The sequence below is a fragment of the Lagenorhynchus albirostris genome, chromosome 21 (genome assembly GCF_949774975.1).
Source record: "Lagenorhynchus albirostris chromosome 21, mLagAlb1.1, whole genome shotgun sequence".
NCBI classification, from domain to species: Eukaryota; Metazoa; Chordata; class Mammalia; order Artiodactyla; family Delphinidae; genus Lagenorhynchus; species Lagenorhynchus albirostris.
Genome location: NC_083115.1, coordinates 12868179 through 12886052, shown reverse-complemented (window position 1 = coordinate 12886052; position 17874 = coordinate 12868179). Strand labels below are relative to the sequence as shown.

The 17874-nt window shown below is 35.2% G+C and overlaps 1 protein-coding gene across 3 annotated transcripts in view; it reads left to right on the top strand.

The window, feature by feature from the left end:
* TNKS (tankyrase) overlaps positions 1–17874 on the top strand; it is a 183766-nt gene that overhangs the window by 25040 nt on the left and 140852 nt on the right. The window lies entirely within an intron of this gene.

The window sequence follows — 17874 nt, the reverse complement described above, 5'->3', positions numbered from 1 at the left end:
ACCATTATAAAGTACAAGTTCTAACTGAACTGGATGACATATTTGGAGGTTTTAGGTTGATTCAGGGAAGGTCATGTAGTACTAAGGCAAAACCTTTTTCTTTATGTTACTAAAATTGAACACCAGCTATTTTATTAGCACTGGAAAAGCTCTGAGTGGTTTGAATACAGTAGTTCAAGGCTTAATATTTTCAACATGTGCCATAGTCTAGAGAAAAAGCAATTTCAAACAAAATTGAAATTTTCAACAATTTTAAGTATTGTGATTATATGAAATAGTATTCAATCAGCATGTCTTTCTATTTTATATGTATCTAAGTATATATATTTTTAGATTTTGCTATATTTTATAAACTCTTTCATTTTGAATCTAAAACAAGCTTCTAGAGAACAAGCATAATTTCTCCTGAGTGTATCATCTCCTTCTTGAAACTTAAGGTGGTGGATGTTCGTTTAGCCTGTGGCAGGTTGATTTACATAATTGTTGTCTTCCTGAATGGCATCCATTTGTTTAGTCAGATATTTTTATGATAAAACTCAAATACATATGTCATTTTTAAAGGTACAGAGGTGGTGCCATTATTAAGATTTTCTCCCTCTTCATAGCCATCTCTTCCAGCCTCAAATATATTTTTTAGTGTTCCTCAAATTATTGCATTGCCTGACAAAACTTCTTTATCCCATTCTCTCTCATTATCCTTTGTCACTTCACCATCCATTGATGTGACCCTTTGGACACCTTATCCTTTTTGATCTTTGACATCTTCCATTTTCACTTGATTTACCCATTTCCTCCTATGTCTCTCACTAAAACAGCCATGTCCTAGACTAAGTCATTTCATAAAAGTAACCCAAAAAGCTTGAACTTACCACATATTCTCTGACCACTAAACATCTTAAGTTACTTGTGATAAGTTACTAAGTGATAACAATTATTGAACTTGACATGTATTCTTACCTAATCTTCTAGACCTTCAACTTCCCTACTTTCATCCTTTCTTGCTTCACTTTGTCATATCCATTGGATTTTTCTGTCATTAGTTATAGAATTTTATACAGTTTTTACCTTCTTGGAATATTATCCCTTTTAGGCTTCAGTGTTCTATTTTCCTACCTGTACCTCTCTGAATTTTTCATTCTCTCAGTGTTTTTAATACCTTATTGAAATTAATATTCCTCTCCTCCTCCTAAATCCACTTCCCAAAAGTATATAATGAAAATGCTCCTTTTATCTAAGTTCATTTATTGGTTTTTTGAGTGTCAGTTATAAATTGAGGTTCAGTTTCAGACAACCCATTTCCTACCATAAAAATACTAAAATTCATTCCATAACTAAAAATATAAATATATACTTCTATAAACATTAGAATATAAAACCAAACTCTTAATATAAAGCTATATTATAAATATTCCTTTTGGGTCATTTTCTTGCACGGGCAGAATTGAATGAGGCCTTTCTAATTCTGAGTGCAGTGATATTTGTATCTAAACTATATACTTTGTTTTCCTAAATCTCCCACAGGCAAGCATAGGCATTCTTTATTGCCCAAAGAACTTTTAAGTAATTAAAATTAATTAAAATTTAATTAAAATTTAAGTTTTTTGAATATTTTTATTGATGATTGTGATTCTGATATTATAGATTCTCCTCTTGAAGTGATCAAACCCTTTTTTTTCCCACTGAAAACTACTGATGTCTTACTTTATCCGTTAAAAATTGCAAAGCAGCATGTCTTTGCTGATGTTGTGTGCTTTGGAGATGTAGATTTGTTTCATCCAGTTGTGGATTCAAAAGGCTTTACACGTCATAAGTTAGCACATCACGCTTTATCTTCAGTTCCACTGATCATAGTAGAATTGGTCACCATTTTGTTGATGATGATCAATAAGATTGTGTGGGACTCATTATAAGGACATAAATGTGTTTGATATTTGGGTGGGAGTTGAAGTTAAGCTTTTAGCTCGTAACCTCTTATGAGTTGACATTGGCTAGGATGGTCTAGGAAACCAGGCTAGGATGGTCTAGGAAACCATCAATTGTATACTATAGAGTCTAAGGTCTAAATAATACAGAATATTCACAGAATTATAAAATATTTATTAAATTAAATAGAAAATACATTTCTCATCTATTTCTCATACAACTGAATCTATAAATCTTTGCATAATGGGTCAATAAAACTAAGAAAGCCTCCTGTATGTTGTCTTGGCTAGATTGTTGTGTTGCCCTTGCTAGATTGCTGTGTTTCCCAGTAAAACACAGATCTTAAAATATCATATTGCTTTATTATATTTAACTCTTTACATAATAAGAGGCATTTATTATGTTTTGTTTTTGTTTTTGTTTTTTTGCGGTACGCGGGCCTCTCACTGTTGTGGCCTCTCCCGTTGCGGAGCACAGGCTCCGGACGCGCGGGCTCAGCGGCCATGGCTCACGGGCCCAGCCGCTCCGCGGCAGGTGGGATCTTCCCGGACCGGGGCACGAACCCGTGTCCCCTGCATCGGCAGGCGGACTCTCAACCACTGCGCCAGCAGGGAAGCCCTATTATGTATTTTTAACATTTATTTTGAAATATAGATTCATAGGAAGTTGCAAAAATAGTACAAGAAGATCCATGTATCTATCCTTCACCCAGTTTTCCCCAGTGGTTACATCTTATGGAATCATAATACAGTATCAGAAATAGGACACTAGTGTTGGTACAGTGTGTATAGTTCTATGCCATTAATCACACGTTGAGATTCATGTAACTACTACTGCAGTCAAGATACAGAACATGTTATCAGACTCCCCCAAAGATCCCCCTCATTCTACTTATTTATAGCCTACTTTTATAATGACCTACTCCCCATCCCACATCCTTAACCCCTGGCAACCACTAATATGTTCTCATGTGTATAATTTTACCATTTTGAGAATTTTATATAAATAGAATCATACAGTATATAATTTTTTGAGATTGGCTTTTTTTTTTTTTCACTTGACCTTCCAGATTTTTTTTTTAATTGCTGATTATTATGCCATGGTGTTGATGTACCATAGTTTAGCCATTCACCAATTGAAGAACATTTTGGTTGTTTCTACTTTTTGGCTATTACAAATAAAGCTCCTGTGAACATTTGTTTACAGGTTTTTATGTGGAGATGAGTTTTCTTTTCTCTAGATAAATGCTCTGGAGTGTGATTGCTGGGTAATACAGTAAGTATATGTTTAGCTTTTTAAAGAAACTGTCATAGTATTTTCCAGTGTGTTCCATGATTTTTCATTCCTAACAGCAATGTATGAGAGATCTAGTTTCTCTGCATCCTTGCCAGGATTTGGTATTGTCACTATCTTTTATTTTAGCTGTCCTAATAGCTCAACAGCGTTTTAATTTACACTTCCCTAATGGCTAGTGATGTTTCACATGCTTATTGCCATCTGTATCTCCTCTTTGGTAAAATGCCTCTTCATGTCTTTTGCCCTTTTTCTTGAAATGGAGTAGGATGTGTATTATCTGGGATGCTTTTAGTTGCAAATAACAGAATACCTCAACAATAATCGCTTAAACAATAAAATCTTATTGACTCACATGATAGAAAGTCTGCACGAGGTTTTAGGATTGACTCAGGAGTTTCAACAATCTCTAAATAGGCAAACATGTTAGCTTTTCCCTCTTGGTTTCAAGCTCCAAGCATCATAGTCTCACATCAACATCCAAAGCAGGAAAGGAGGAGGTAAAAAAAGGGCTTTTTCTACTTAAGATTTTTTTTTAAGAAGAAAAATCTTTCCCAGAAAACTTCCTCTTAAGAGCCCATTTTTCGGAAGTAGGTTACATGTTCACCCCCTGCAGTAACCACTGGCAAACAGGAATGAGATTATCAGAATTAGTACCAGTCATGATTTATCCCCTACCTCTGGGCACCTTGCTTCCCAAATAAAATTGGATTTTTTTAAGTAGTAAGAAGAGGAAATAAGTTTGAGTGGATGATTAATGATGTTTCCACAGAAGGATAAAACAAGTAAGATATAAGACTTATTAGTAACATGCCTAGGAGTGGGATTGCTGGGTGGAATGATAAGTGTGTGCTGAATTTTACAAGAAGCTGCATTTCCCTGATGGCTGAATGTGTTGAGCATATTTTTATGTACATATTGATCATTTATGTGTATTCTTTTGTGAGGTCTCTGTTCAGATCTTTTGACTTTTTTTCCTTATTATTCCCAAGTTTTGAGAATTCTTTTTTGTGTTATGGATATAGACCTGTGTTGGATTTATATATTGTGAATCCTTTCTCCCAATCTTGCCTTTCATTTTCTTAATGGTGTCTTCAGGCAAGCAAAAGTTTTCAATTTTGGTTGAAGTCCAATTTGTCAGTTAAAATAGAAAAAGTATTTGGTGTCTTCCCAGCACTGGAATAATAAGGTGAGGTATCTAATAGACAATTATTCTTAGGTTAATAAACACAGTTTATAGTGAAATAAGATTATAGTTTTAATTATCAATACATTGCAGAAATTCAGGAAAGCAGGTTTTGGTTTAAGGGTCTCTGCTTGAAGTGCCTTATGATAACTTAGGATACACTTTTAAAAATTAAAATGAAAGAATTGGCTACCCCATAATGAAAAATTGAATGTATTATGTGGCTCATTTTTAAGATTTAAAAGTCAGGTGGATCTTGTTTAATTAAAAAATAATTATCCAAAATATGCATGGTTATTTCTGTGATAACATTGTTTGCCCCTACTATTTGGAAGTATATTTCTAGAATCTAGGGAAATAGGTTATTTTTAATAACTTGTTGCATGAAATCTTTCTGTGAAGGAAGACATTAATTTGTAATACTTAAACATTTTTTTTTTTTGGTTTGTGCTATCCCTTGGCTCTTCTGAGATCAAAAGACACACACAGATGTTCTTTGAGCTGTTTCTTCATGTCACTGGCTTTGGTCATAGTTTTTCATATTCCCACAACATTGAGACAGGAATTATAAGCAGTTTAAGTAGTTCAAAGACAGTCTTTATAGTTCTGGTGTAGTCTTAACCTCTAGTTCTCATTGGCATCTCGGAGTAGAGTAGCTATCTGTCCACTCAATAGTATATTTCCTTTCCTTTTTTTTTTTTCCTACAAAATGTGAGTTGGGAGCCAAATATAAACTTTGGAGCACAAGTTTTAAGGACCAGAGTACGATTTACCATATTTTATTTTTTCCTACCTTTGTTATTTAGGGATTACATTTTCACATAGAGTCCTCTTCAGCCTGGGTCTATGAGTGAGGGAACTCCCCTGCTATCACTTTCCAACTTGTAGCAGAAGCAAGGAATGAACTTATTTTACTAATAAGCCTTTGAGATTATGGAGAACATTGTTACTGGCCATAACCTAGACTACCCTGACTGACTACACTCTATTTATGAAATTGAATTCCTAAGTAAACAATAAAGAAATGGTTACAAAGAATGACTTGTTTGGTTACCATCACAGAGAAAAATATCTTGGAGCTGATCCCCAAGTGAATCAGGGTCATAAACACAGTTCAAAGTGCTTTCCTACTTAATAATTAGCATATACAAGTGGTATGTGCATAGTGATGAATTAAACTAAAATTGTTGTAATCAAAATATATTTGCTTTCCAATGCAGCTGTAGGGTCAAGTGACAGTCTCTTAAACTGAATCAGGTAAGGTGTCAATTTGAGCATGCTTCCAATCAGTCAGTGTCTTGTTATGTGCACCTTTGGTATTCTGCTGAGATTGTACTTGGTTCTTCTTGGCTGATCCTATTGTTAGTCTTCTGTGGTAAGGAACTAACAATAATTGTCTCATTTATTCTTGTATTCTTGTTGCCTGTAGCTGGTATCTAATTGTATACTCAAGAAATGTGTGTGGAATGACAGAGCAATTCACAGGAAGATGACTAGGTTCTCTCTGGCTTTTTTGCATTACTTTGTGTTAACGTGGATAAGGAAGTTGAGTAATTTTCTACTCCTTTTTTTTTTTTGCGGTACGCGGGCCTCTCACTGTTGTGGCCTCTCCCGTTGCGGAGCACAGGCTCTGGACGCGTAGGCTCAGCGGCCATGGCTCACGGGCCTAGCCGCTCCGTGGCATGTGGGATCTTCCCAGACCGGGGCATGAACCCGTGTCCCCTGCATCGGCAGGCGGACTCTCAACCACTGCGCCACCAGGGAAGCCCTCTACTTCTTCTTGATTAGGTGGTATTTTGAGATTCTTTTATTTTAAAGTTATGTGAATTTGCAGCATGTCAGATAATACTCTATTTATATACAAATATAAAACGTATAGTCAGATATAAATTATGTGTAGATAATCTACCATTTGTCAAATCGTCATTCTTCATTAAGGATGGGTTGTTGAATATTGGTTCCGAGCATGCATTGACTTCTGGTTATGGATTTTCTATAAGGAATGGGCAGTCATACACTTTTTGTTGTTACTTGTAGATTAAACCCATGAGTTCTCCTGTCATGAACTGAAGAGTTGAGACAGGGAGGGAGAAGAAAGAAAAAGGTGATTTTGGTACATTTACCAAAAATTGCTTTGGTTACATGATACATAATACAGTGTTTTCCCTTGAGGCAGCCCAAAGTACCTAACCAAACAATTTCACTAATATTTATAACCTATGCATGAAGCAGATGATTCAAATTACCTACCATTTTACTAGTGAAGAAAGGAGAAAGCTGTTACTTTGCCACAGTCTGTAGAGCTGATATAAAGTTGTTATAATAAGAAATGTTTTCTTGACTAAGAACAGAAAGTTCTCTCTGCTTAGTGAGATTTATTTGAGTGTATTTTAAGAATAAAAAACTAATTTCATTCTTTAAATGTGCCAAACAAATCCTTCTTTATTCTTAGTTCAGCTTTTTAGATCATCTAATATTTAACAAATTTAAAGTGGTAATTTTACCTTGCTTTAAAAACAAAAACAAAAACAAAATCTTAAGATAATCTATTTACTAAAGCTTAAGCTGTTTTTATTATTATAACTCACTCCTAAAGTAGTATCTCTCTCATAATTTCCAGGCAACTCTATTTTATGTATCTTTTATCTAGAAAGATATATTTACTTTCCTTGTTCAAACTCTGTTTTAAATTACCTTATCTACACACTCGTGTTTCTCTTTAGATCATATAAATCTTTCTCCTTTACTAAATTACCTGATCACTTCCATGGTCCTTTGATGAAAAGTCCTGGAACTTGGGAGTGGCATGGGATTGAGGGTGGGGGGAGAGAAGGGTGGGACTGCTTCTGGTACATTCTTGTCTTTTCAAATATAATACATTGAAGATTAACAGCTTTCTGGGTTTTGTCTTAACAGTAATATTAAGAGTAATAGATGTTCATTTAAAAAAAATTAGCAAGTACACTGATAATAATTGTCACACCTCATTTTCTGTCCATTTAGATTTATGTAGCCAATAAATGAAAATCGGTTAAAATGTAAAAAATTTAAAATTTAATTCCTCAGTTGTACTAGCCACATTTCAAGTGCTTAATTACCATATCTGGCTATTGGTTACCTTATCAGAGTGTGTAGATATTGAAATTGCCATCATTGTAGAAAGTTCTATTGGATAGGGCTGTTATAGTCAGTGTACCTGTGTCCATAGTCCTTTCTACATAAAAATGAGATCATTCCACGCATGCTGTTTTCTTATTTTTTCACTTTGTGTTATGACCATATTTCATTATCAGTGAATATTTTTGTCTAATCTCATTTTTTTTTTTTTTGCGGTATGCGGGCCTCTCACTGTTGTGGCCTCTCCCATTGCGGAGCACAGGCTCTGGACGCGCAGGCTCAGCGGCCATGGCTCACGGGCCCAGCTCTTCCGCAGCATGTGGGATCTTCCTGGACCGGGGCACGAACCCGTGTCCCCTGCATCGGCAGGCAGACTCTCAACCACTGCGCCACCAGGGAAGCCCTCTAATCTCATTTTTAAAGGCAGTCAAGAATTATATAGAAATAACCACTTTTAAAATCATTCACCTATATTAGGCCATTTAGAATATTTCTGATTTTTCACTATTTTATAAACAGTACTATAGAGACTATCATTTTCATTAATTACATATGTAAAACCTGATTACTTTAGGATAAACTACTGGAAAGCTAGAGCTTCTTAATAAGAATCAAAGAAATGTAGCTGCTGGAGTACTCTATTAGGGCTCTTGATTTAGTCTGTCACATTATCTATCCATATGCCATCCATAAATGAGCTAGGTTAAGAAAATTCATTTCCCACACCTTCCTTACTCTTTGTAAAAATTCATTGGAAATTCAGTGAAGTCTTGAGAATTTGTTTCACTTGCTTTTGTTTCATTTTTCTCTGTCTTCCCTTTTTCTGCAAGAATACTTCCCTTTGGCATTTTTTTTTTTTCTTTTGTGGTACGCGGGCCTCTCGCTGTTGTGGCCTCTCCCGTTACGGACCACAGGCTCCGGACCCACAGGCTCTGGACGCACAGGCTCAGCGGCCATGGCTCACGGGCCCAGCCGCTCCGCAGCATGTGGGATCTTCCCGGACCGGGGCACGAACCCGTGTCCCCTGCATCGGCAGGCGGACTCTCAACCACTGCGCCACCAGGGAAGCCCTCCCTTTGGCATTTTTAACATTACTTTTCCATATAAAAACTGAATTGGGATCTTTTAAACAAGTCTCAATGTAGCATTTTCATAAAAACTAAAAAAAGAAAATGGCAAAATTCCATACTTGTATCCTTAAAAAGGAGAAGAGCCAAAAATGATAGCAGTTTTTCCCTTCTAAAATAATCCCTGGTTAGAGTGTTTATGCATTTACCTGATATATTTGGGATTACTTTAGTAGGCATTCTGGTTAATGGTGTTAAATATATATTGATATGTTTATATAGAGAGTTTGATATTTGTTCATTGTATTTTATTAAAATTCCCAGAATGAATGTCTTTATTCTCCTAAGCACTTAAGAAATATATCAAAGATGCTTAAATTAGGGGGAAAAAGGTCAAGTAACAAGAACAAAAGAACAACCAAAAAAACACCTCATACATTTTATAAAGTGATGTAATGCTTTGCTTACTGCTCAAGACTGTCTGTTAAATTAATTAATTATATGTTTGCACTTACTTTTAGATTAAACATGATTGTCCAAAACAGTCTATGGATTTCAGTGAGATGCATGGCTTAAGTTTGGTGTTGTATGAAAGTGGTATTTGAGGCAAATGGCTCATGTAACCAGTGGGTTCTCTTTACATGGTTATCGTGTTATCTGAAACGCATGTATATTAAAACTGTGTCCTTGCTTTGTACAGTTCCCTGGTAACTGAGATTTCAGAGGCAGGCCCAGATTGGAGATAAAGACTCATGGAGTCCTTCTCACTCCCCATTTTCAGCTGACCAAACTAGAAAGTTGTTAAGTATAATAATTGCAGTTTCAGGCTTTAAAAAAATGTTATGTATTTTTGTTGTTTTAGTTCTTCAGTTATTTAAATCTGCTAATTCTCTTTTTTTAGATGGGGGTGGGTGTTAGACTTTTCATCTGTAAACAGAATCCAGGATTAAGAATGTAACCTTATTGTGAGTTGTTTCATATTCTGCCCTCAGGTATGACAGTACAAATAAGACATTAAGAAATCCCACAGTGTGTCCAAATATATATTTATTTTGTGTCAAGCCTGAAAATTTCTATATTTGTTGTGGTACAAATAATCATGGTTACAGATAGAGGGCATATAATTCATTTTGCCTTTGGGGGGCACAATTTTGAGCGTTGATCTTTTGAAAGAACCTTTTGTACTTGAGTATGAGGATGGAGGGAACAAGAGAAGGAAGTATTCTAGTGGGTCTCCTAAAATGGAACCCTGGCTGCCTTGGTGTTACTGCAGAGTCTGGTTGCCTGCTTTCCCACAGGGTGTTGTTGGATGGGGTTAGGAAGAGGACATTGGTCGCTGGAGGAAGGTATTTAGGACAGATGCATAGATGTGCCCTTTAGAATTCACATGAAGGAAAGAAAGCTTGAGTTACAGTTCTGGTGTGATCTTGGCTTCTACTTGTGTAGAATGATAAGGTAGAAATTAAATGCTTGGCTTTAGAATTAAGTATGAATTCCCCTTTACCACAAATAATTTAGTTGCTTTGAGCCTCAATTTCTCACGTATAAGGTGGGCATCAGACCTACTGCATCAGGTTCTTATGGAAAGTTAAATGAAATAATAAAGCAGGTAGAGCCTCAGCAAGTGCTTGTTTCCTTCCACTCTCTTTTCCCTTGGGTGGCAGCATAAGGTGTTCTCACAGATCATTTCTGTATTCTGACACTCGGTAAAAACGTAATGACAGATATGTGGCTCTTTGTTGCCTTCAATGTGAATTAGTTTATGTCCTTTGTTTCATATTCATTGTTACTTTGTAAACTTGAATTATGATTTGATAAGACATGAAACTTTTTAAAAAATGGCAGTTTATGCCTTTTAACTTAGCAGAGACATTGCAGGTAGGATAATGGAAAATTATCGTAACATAAACATTTTCCCCACAAATACTTCAATAGCAGGAGTATGAAGTTCTAGTGATTTGCTGTGACTAAGTAAAAAGCGTATGAAAGCTTGACAAATGCAAAGAGATGTGAACAATGATAAGTTTTTAAAGGCAAATTAATTATGAGTAAATAGTTCTTCAAGTTGCTAGAGGGCATCATAATTGCTGTTTCTGAAAATTGCAGCCCTCTAGGGATGAGAGAAGGGAAAGAGCAAAGGAGGAACTCTGTTAAAAGAAAAAGGCATTCTTTTCCTCTTCACTGTGGGGGAAAGGAGCTCAGGTGGGATGTGAGAAACGTGATTGAATACTGTCATTAAGAATATCACTCATAGGATAATTTATCGAAAACAAGCTACATTAAAAAAATTATTTGATATATTTCCCAAAGAATGAAAACTTAACAGTTATGTTCTTTGCCTCCTTCAGGTTGAAAGTACAACAGTATATTGAGGTTCCAATCATTTGAATTCTTAGAGACATAGGAAAATAATAGTTGTGATATTATTTCTTAAGAAACTAAAATTCAAAGCAGAATCAGAATATTATGGTACTGGCTCAACCCTATGTTCCTTGTGAAAAATGTTTTCAAACATGTGACTTTAAACCTTGTATCACTAAAACTGTAGCACTAAAACTGAATTGGTCTTAATATTTTATAGTGGGGGAATTTGCCTGGAAATGCTAGTAAGTCCTTGAGGCCTTACTCAGCTCTTAACAATTTAGGTGTGGACTCAGAAAGGCGGGTGAAACTTCTCTCAGAGAGATTGGGAAGCACCTTTTGCATGTGGTTGCTGTCCCTAGAACTGTAAAAATTCTGTCATCCTGTTATAAACTTACATGGTCAGACTATAATATCTACTTCGTTACTTATTAGTGTTTTATTTACATGACTCTAGTCAAGTATTAGAAAAAGTAATCTTCCCCTAAGTACAAGGAAGTATAAAACAATAATTGGGCACAAACGAATTCATTGTTCCTAGGGCTGTTAACAGTTTGCCTTTATTTTAATCCAACTGGTATTTTTTTAGCACTCTGTGCATGGGATTCTATTTTTGAAAGGCAGATGAAAAGGTCCTGATTGAAGGGATAGGGTGTTTATTGAGTTCCTATTGTGTGCTAAGAACCAAGCTAGGTTTATATATATTGTCTCAATTATGACCGCAATTCTTGGAGGAAGGTAGTGAAAGAGGAAATTGAAATTGACAGAGGTGAAGTCACTTGACTCAGGCCAGACAATTGCTAAGTAGAGAGCAGTATTCTCAAACCCAGGTTTGTCTGACTCCTAGACAGGGCTTTCTTTTAGACTTGATTCTCTAGGGTTTCCAGGTAGAAAGGAGATATGCTTTGTTATAATCATTCTTATATTTGTTCTACTGCCTGCTTTATCTTCTAATAAATTGTGGTTTGTGTAAGCAGATAATGCTGATTTCCCAGATGTATTGGGGCCTGCCTTAACTCCTTATTGAAAAAAGGATATAATTGAATTGGATGTAAGAATCTGCTATATACACATACAGAATAATCTATACCTAAGTTACTCCATATGTAACGGACCTTTTCAAAAATTCTTGGCCTTCTCTGTTTATAGGAAATCTTGACAATGGGAGCAAAATTTAATTGGAGGATTCTTTTATTATTATAACATTTCATGCCAAAGTTTGATCATAAAGAACTAGTCTTATGTAAATTCAGTAAAATTTTATTTACTTGGATTAGCTTTTTTGAGTAAGTAATTAAATATTTTCTAATGTCTTTAAAAAAATTCTTACATGCACATGTGTACTATATGTTAGCCACTGTTCTAAGAGCTCCTTAAATATTTATTTGTTTTGTCCTCCTAATAACCCCATGAGTAGGTACTGTTATTATCTCCTGATTTACTGGTGCGGAAATGGAAGTACAGAGAGGTGATGTCGCTTCCTGGGGTCCCAGAACTAGGAGGTGGCGGAACTGGGATTCTAACCCATTCAGTCTGGTTCCAGAGGACCAACTGTTAACTGTGGTGTTTTGCCATTAGTAAGTGCAGCAGACTTAGGAGAGAATTTGATTTTTTTGAACTTATTTTAGCTCAATGAACTATCTGCCTTTATGTGCCTCATTAGATGGAAACCCATTTGTAACTTTTTTCCATGTCCCTCACCAGGAAAAAATAAGAATACATTTTTTTCCTAAGTTCAAAGGCACATAAAGACAGATAGTTCCTTGAGGTAAAATTATGTATCACAAGTATGCTAGTCCCAGTTGTTGACAGAATTCTGAATTTTTGGTGACTTTTGTATGAAAGGCAAAGACTAAAAAAAGTATAGTTAAAAACCTGGACTTTTACACAATAGAAAATTACTTCTTGACTATTTTACTTTAGACTTATTTCTACAGTCTTAGCATTATCACAGATTCTAAATTAATGTATTTATTTTATATTGGAATTGTTTATTTAATGCTACACCATATTTAATGTTGTTTGCTTGATAAGAACTGCCCAATTCTTATTTCTCCATTGGTTACAAATTAATTACTTTAAAGAGCAGCTTTAAGAGAAGTATTGTTTTGGCGAACATACTTAAACAGCATGTGTAAAGATCATTTTTGTCTGAGGAGAAATATCTCTCATTATAAAAATAATATATATTTGTAATAAACATTAAAACACTGTAGAAATATGTAAAATAGAGACATTTTTGTAAAGATTCATTTACCACGTATAGCCATATCTACATAATACTTTAAATTTAAGATCTGTTACTGCTGTAGATGCCCATTGAGGTCCGCCCATGTACTCTAGAACTAACGCCTCTTTCCCCATCACCATTGTTTTTATTGCCTCTTCCAGCTTCTCTGGCCAAGCTTTTGAAGTCCAGAACCAGATTTGAGGCAAGCTGGAGCAAATTCTCTTTCATGAGAGTTTGGAATTAAGGTTCAGATAGTACAAGTATATGTATTGTCTGTAGCTGAGGGTGATGGCAATAAAGCTGGGAGACAGGGATAGGCAGCAGCAGGATAAATTTGGGGACATGTTTCTGCCTTTGCTTTTGATGAGATGCCTCTATTCTTCAATAAATTTTCGTGTTGTTTAAGCCAGTTAAAGTAGTTTTTTCTCCCTTGTAATTAAAAAAAAAAGCCCTCTAATTGATAAAGTCAGTACTAATTGATAAAGTCAGTACTCAAAGATATATTGATAAGTCACAGCATCTTAAAATTAAAAGAATCCTTAGAAATCATTTTTATTATTTACCTGTTACTATTATTTACTGTTTTTAAAAACACTAGTTAGTATTTTATTGATTTACTATTTGTTTATTTCCTATTATGTTATTAAACCACAGAAATCTTCCTTCAAATGAAATCTAATGCAGTAACCCAATGTGTAAAAGTGTTGAGAGGGGAGAAGCATAGACCTTCATGTATTCCACCTCACAAGTTCGTGTGTGTGTGTGAGTGTGAGTGCGGGGAGTAGGTGTGGTTTTAGCCAGGAGCAGTTTTGCCCATTGAGGAGATATTTAGCAATATCTAGAGACATTTTTGGTTGTCACAGTGGGGGAGGGCTGTTTACATCAATTGGGTAGAGGTCAGGGGTGCTGTTATCATCTTTCAATGCCCAGGACTACTCCCTACTGTTGCAAGTTCACGTTGCAAGACAAGCCAAGGCCAAAGCCAGGGCCTGACTAATTTGACTAGAAACGATGCCACAAGTGCCAGCTCCTTGTGGTCCTTGTACTATACAGCAAAAAGGATGACACTGAGAGGAGAAGGGCTGAATGACTGCAGCACAGGTTGCGGGATCCTCTGTTGCTGAAGAGCCAATAGAAGGGGAGATGAAGAAAGCCCCCTACCCTACCTCATCAGAAGTGGGAAGTGATGAGGGAAGGTAGAGAGGTGAGTGGAAGGTGGCCTCACAGTAGCTCCTTGCAAGTCTCTCATCCTTCATTTCCAGAGGTCACAAGGCATTTGCACCAAGACACAGATGAACTGTGATTCAAGTCTTTGCTTAGCATGTGAGGATACTTGCAGAGTCTCCAGGGCACCATGGTGGAGCCATCACCCTACACCTGCAGTAAATAATTATCTGGTCCAAAATGTCAGTAGTTCACTCTGCTCTAGAGTAGTGCTGTTCGGTAGGTATATAATGCCAGACATGAATGTAATTTAAATTTTTCTAATAGCCACATTAAAAAGAAACAGGTGATATTAATTTAATAATATATTACTTAAAGCAGCATATACAAAATATTATTTCAACATATGAGTATAGAACATTATTATGCTAAGTGAAATAAGTCAGAGAAAGACAAATACTGTATCACTTATATATGGAAATATAAAAAATACAACAAACTAGTGAATATATCAAAAAAAGAGGCAGACTCACAGATATAGAGAACGTAATAGTGGTTACCAGTGGGGAGGTAGGGGAGGGGCAATATAGGGTTAGGGCAGTGGGAGGTGCAAACTGTTGGGTGTAAGATAGGCTCCAGGATGTATTGTACAACCTGGGGAATAGAGCCAATATTTTGTAATGACTGTAAATGGGAAATAACCTTTAAAAATGGTATATAACATTAAAAAACATTATTAATGAAAAATTTTATATTTTTTTCAACTGGTTTCTGAAATCTAGCGTATATCTTCTACTTAAAGCACATCTCAATTCAAGCAAACTTTTCATCAGTAATACTTGATCTGTATTTAGATTTAATAAAATTTACAGTTGAAACAGTAGATTCACATATCTAAGGTGTTCAAAACATATTAAACATCTTCCAATAACTGAATCATGTACCAGTGTATCATGTATCAACTTAATATTTAAATTAATTAAAATTAAATAATTAAAATAAAATATAATTAATAATTCAGATCATCAGTCTCACTAGCCACATTTCAAAGACTCAATACTTACATATGGATAGTGGCTACTATATTGGACAGTGTAGCTCTAGGCACTAGAAGATCACTTAATCATCTTAATTTATGGCTAACCAGGCCAAGCTAAGACCACACAACCATTACTTCAGAACTTTTCTCCAGCTTGCTTGGATCTCTGTTCATTATATACCAGAATACCTGCTCTTAAATCTCCATTTCAGAAGAGTTTTATAAGTAGGGTCACATTAGGCTAGGCATTATATTATGAGGTTCTCAGAGGTTTTTCCAAAGGATATTAATTAAGATGAAAGAAGCCTACTTCACTCAGTGAATGTCACTACTCATTCAGTGAAAGATACCACTGAGCATCAAAAAAAATCAACATGGGTCTAGTTTATGTTGAGAGAAACTTACTGATTAGCCTGAGTGTGTTGACAGGGAATAGAACTGATCATTCTTTCTGAGTCCCAAATTTAATTTGCTATGTAGAACCAGTATTTATCTCCTATGAATGTTAGAATTTGAAGGATTTAAATAGTTAGTTTATTTGGGGGTGGAAAGTGCTGGTAAGAAGATGGATCTTAATAAAGGAAGAGAATTCTAAAAAATATAAAGAGGAAATAAAATATTTTTAAAACAAAGAATTTTTCAGATGAAAATAAATATTAAATTTATATCAAAGAGTTTTCTTTGATTTGCCTAGTCAGACCTTATATATCTTGGTTCTAGAGTAGTGTTTGTAGGAATGTATTTAATGCTATTAACATTTATTTTAAAGTAATTTTTAAGGTATAACATAATTTAATTGATGTTACCTAAATTAAATTTATCCCAAGAATAGGAATATGGTGTTTTTACACTTGTAAAAATATCGTTTTTTGCAAATACACATGGAAACAGATTTATAGTTAAATCATTGCTTAATATCTGCTATATAGTATAACATACACTATAGTTAGGATAGGTTCACAAATTATTTACCTCTGACGTATTACTCTAAAACTTATTGCTTTGTTTTGAATTATCAACTATTTTTTATAGTAGTTCCTAATTTATATGTGTAATATATTTTTCTGTATCATTGAGTTTATCCTGTTTGAGCTTCTTGAACGTATAAATTTGTGTCTCTTATTAGTTATGGGAAAATCTTAGGCATTCTCTCTTCAAATATGTATGTGTTTCTTTTAAGACTGATGACAACATATTAGACCTTCTCACTCCATCCTTTGTCCATGATTATTGCTCCTTGCAGCGTTCTTGGATCTGTTGACATGTTTTCCAGGACAATAAATTTCTCTTCAGATTTATCTAATCTGCGATTAAACCCCTCTATTGACCTTTTAAAAAATCAGCTTTATTGAATTACAACATAAAATTAGTTTGAGATAATGAAATAAAATGCATCCATTTTAAGTATATAATATTGACGAGTTTTGACAAATGTATTCACCCATGTAACCAGTACCACAATTTAATAGAGCAGTTTTATCACTCTAAAAAGTTCTTTGGTGTCCATTTGCAGTCAGTTTTCTCTTCGCCTCCACCATCCCCAGGGAACAATTGATCTGTTTTCTGTCACTGTAGATTAGTTTTCTGTTCTAGAAATATGTTCTTTCCTGTATGGCTCCTTTTGCTCAGCATGTTGTAGAGATTTCATCCCTCTAGTATGAGTCAATAGTTTATTTCATTTTATTGCTTAGTAGTATTCTTTTGTATGGATATGCTACAATTTGCTTATCCTTTTACCTGTTGATGAATATTGAGATGTTTTTCATTTTTTTTGCTTTTCTAAATAAACATATGAAATTTTCATGTGCAGGTGTTTTGTATGGACATATTTCTTTTCCTCTTGGATAAATATCTAAAAGTAGGATGTTAGAACATACAGTAGTGTATATTTACCTTTATGATAATTGCCAAATTGATTTCCAGAGTAGTTACATACCACTCTACAGGCCCACCAGCAATGATGAGAGTTCCAGTTTAGTACATTCTCATTAATATGGAATACCATTAATAATAAAAGATGGGTCATTGCCCATCTTTTAAATTTGCATTTTCTTTTGAATAATAATATTGAGCATCTTTTCGTATATTAGAAGTTTGTACATCTTTTGTCTTATGCATTGACGATTATAGCTAGCTAAAATTTGGTCTCTTAGTATTTTGCTCCAAAATTAAAAATTTTATTTGCTAAACTTGGTGCTTTGTGTGATTTAATTTTAGAAACTCAGTCAAATGAGTATTTCTATACTCTAATTAAAAGAGTAAGATGAGGCTTCCCTGGTGGCGCAGTGGTTGAGGGTCCGCCTGCTGATGCAGGGGACACGGGTTCATGCCCCGGTCCGGGAGGATCCCACATGCCGCGGAGCGGCTGGGCCCCTGAGCCATGGCCGCTGAGCCTGCGCGTCCGGAGCCTATGCTCCGCAACGGGAGAGGCCACAACAGTGAGAGGCCCGTGTGCTGCAAAAAAAAAAAAAAAAAAAAGAGTAGATGACTATGA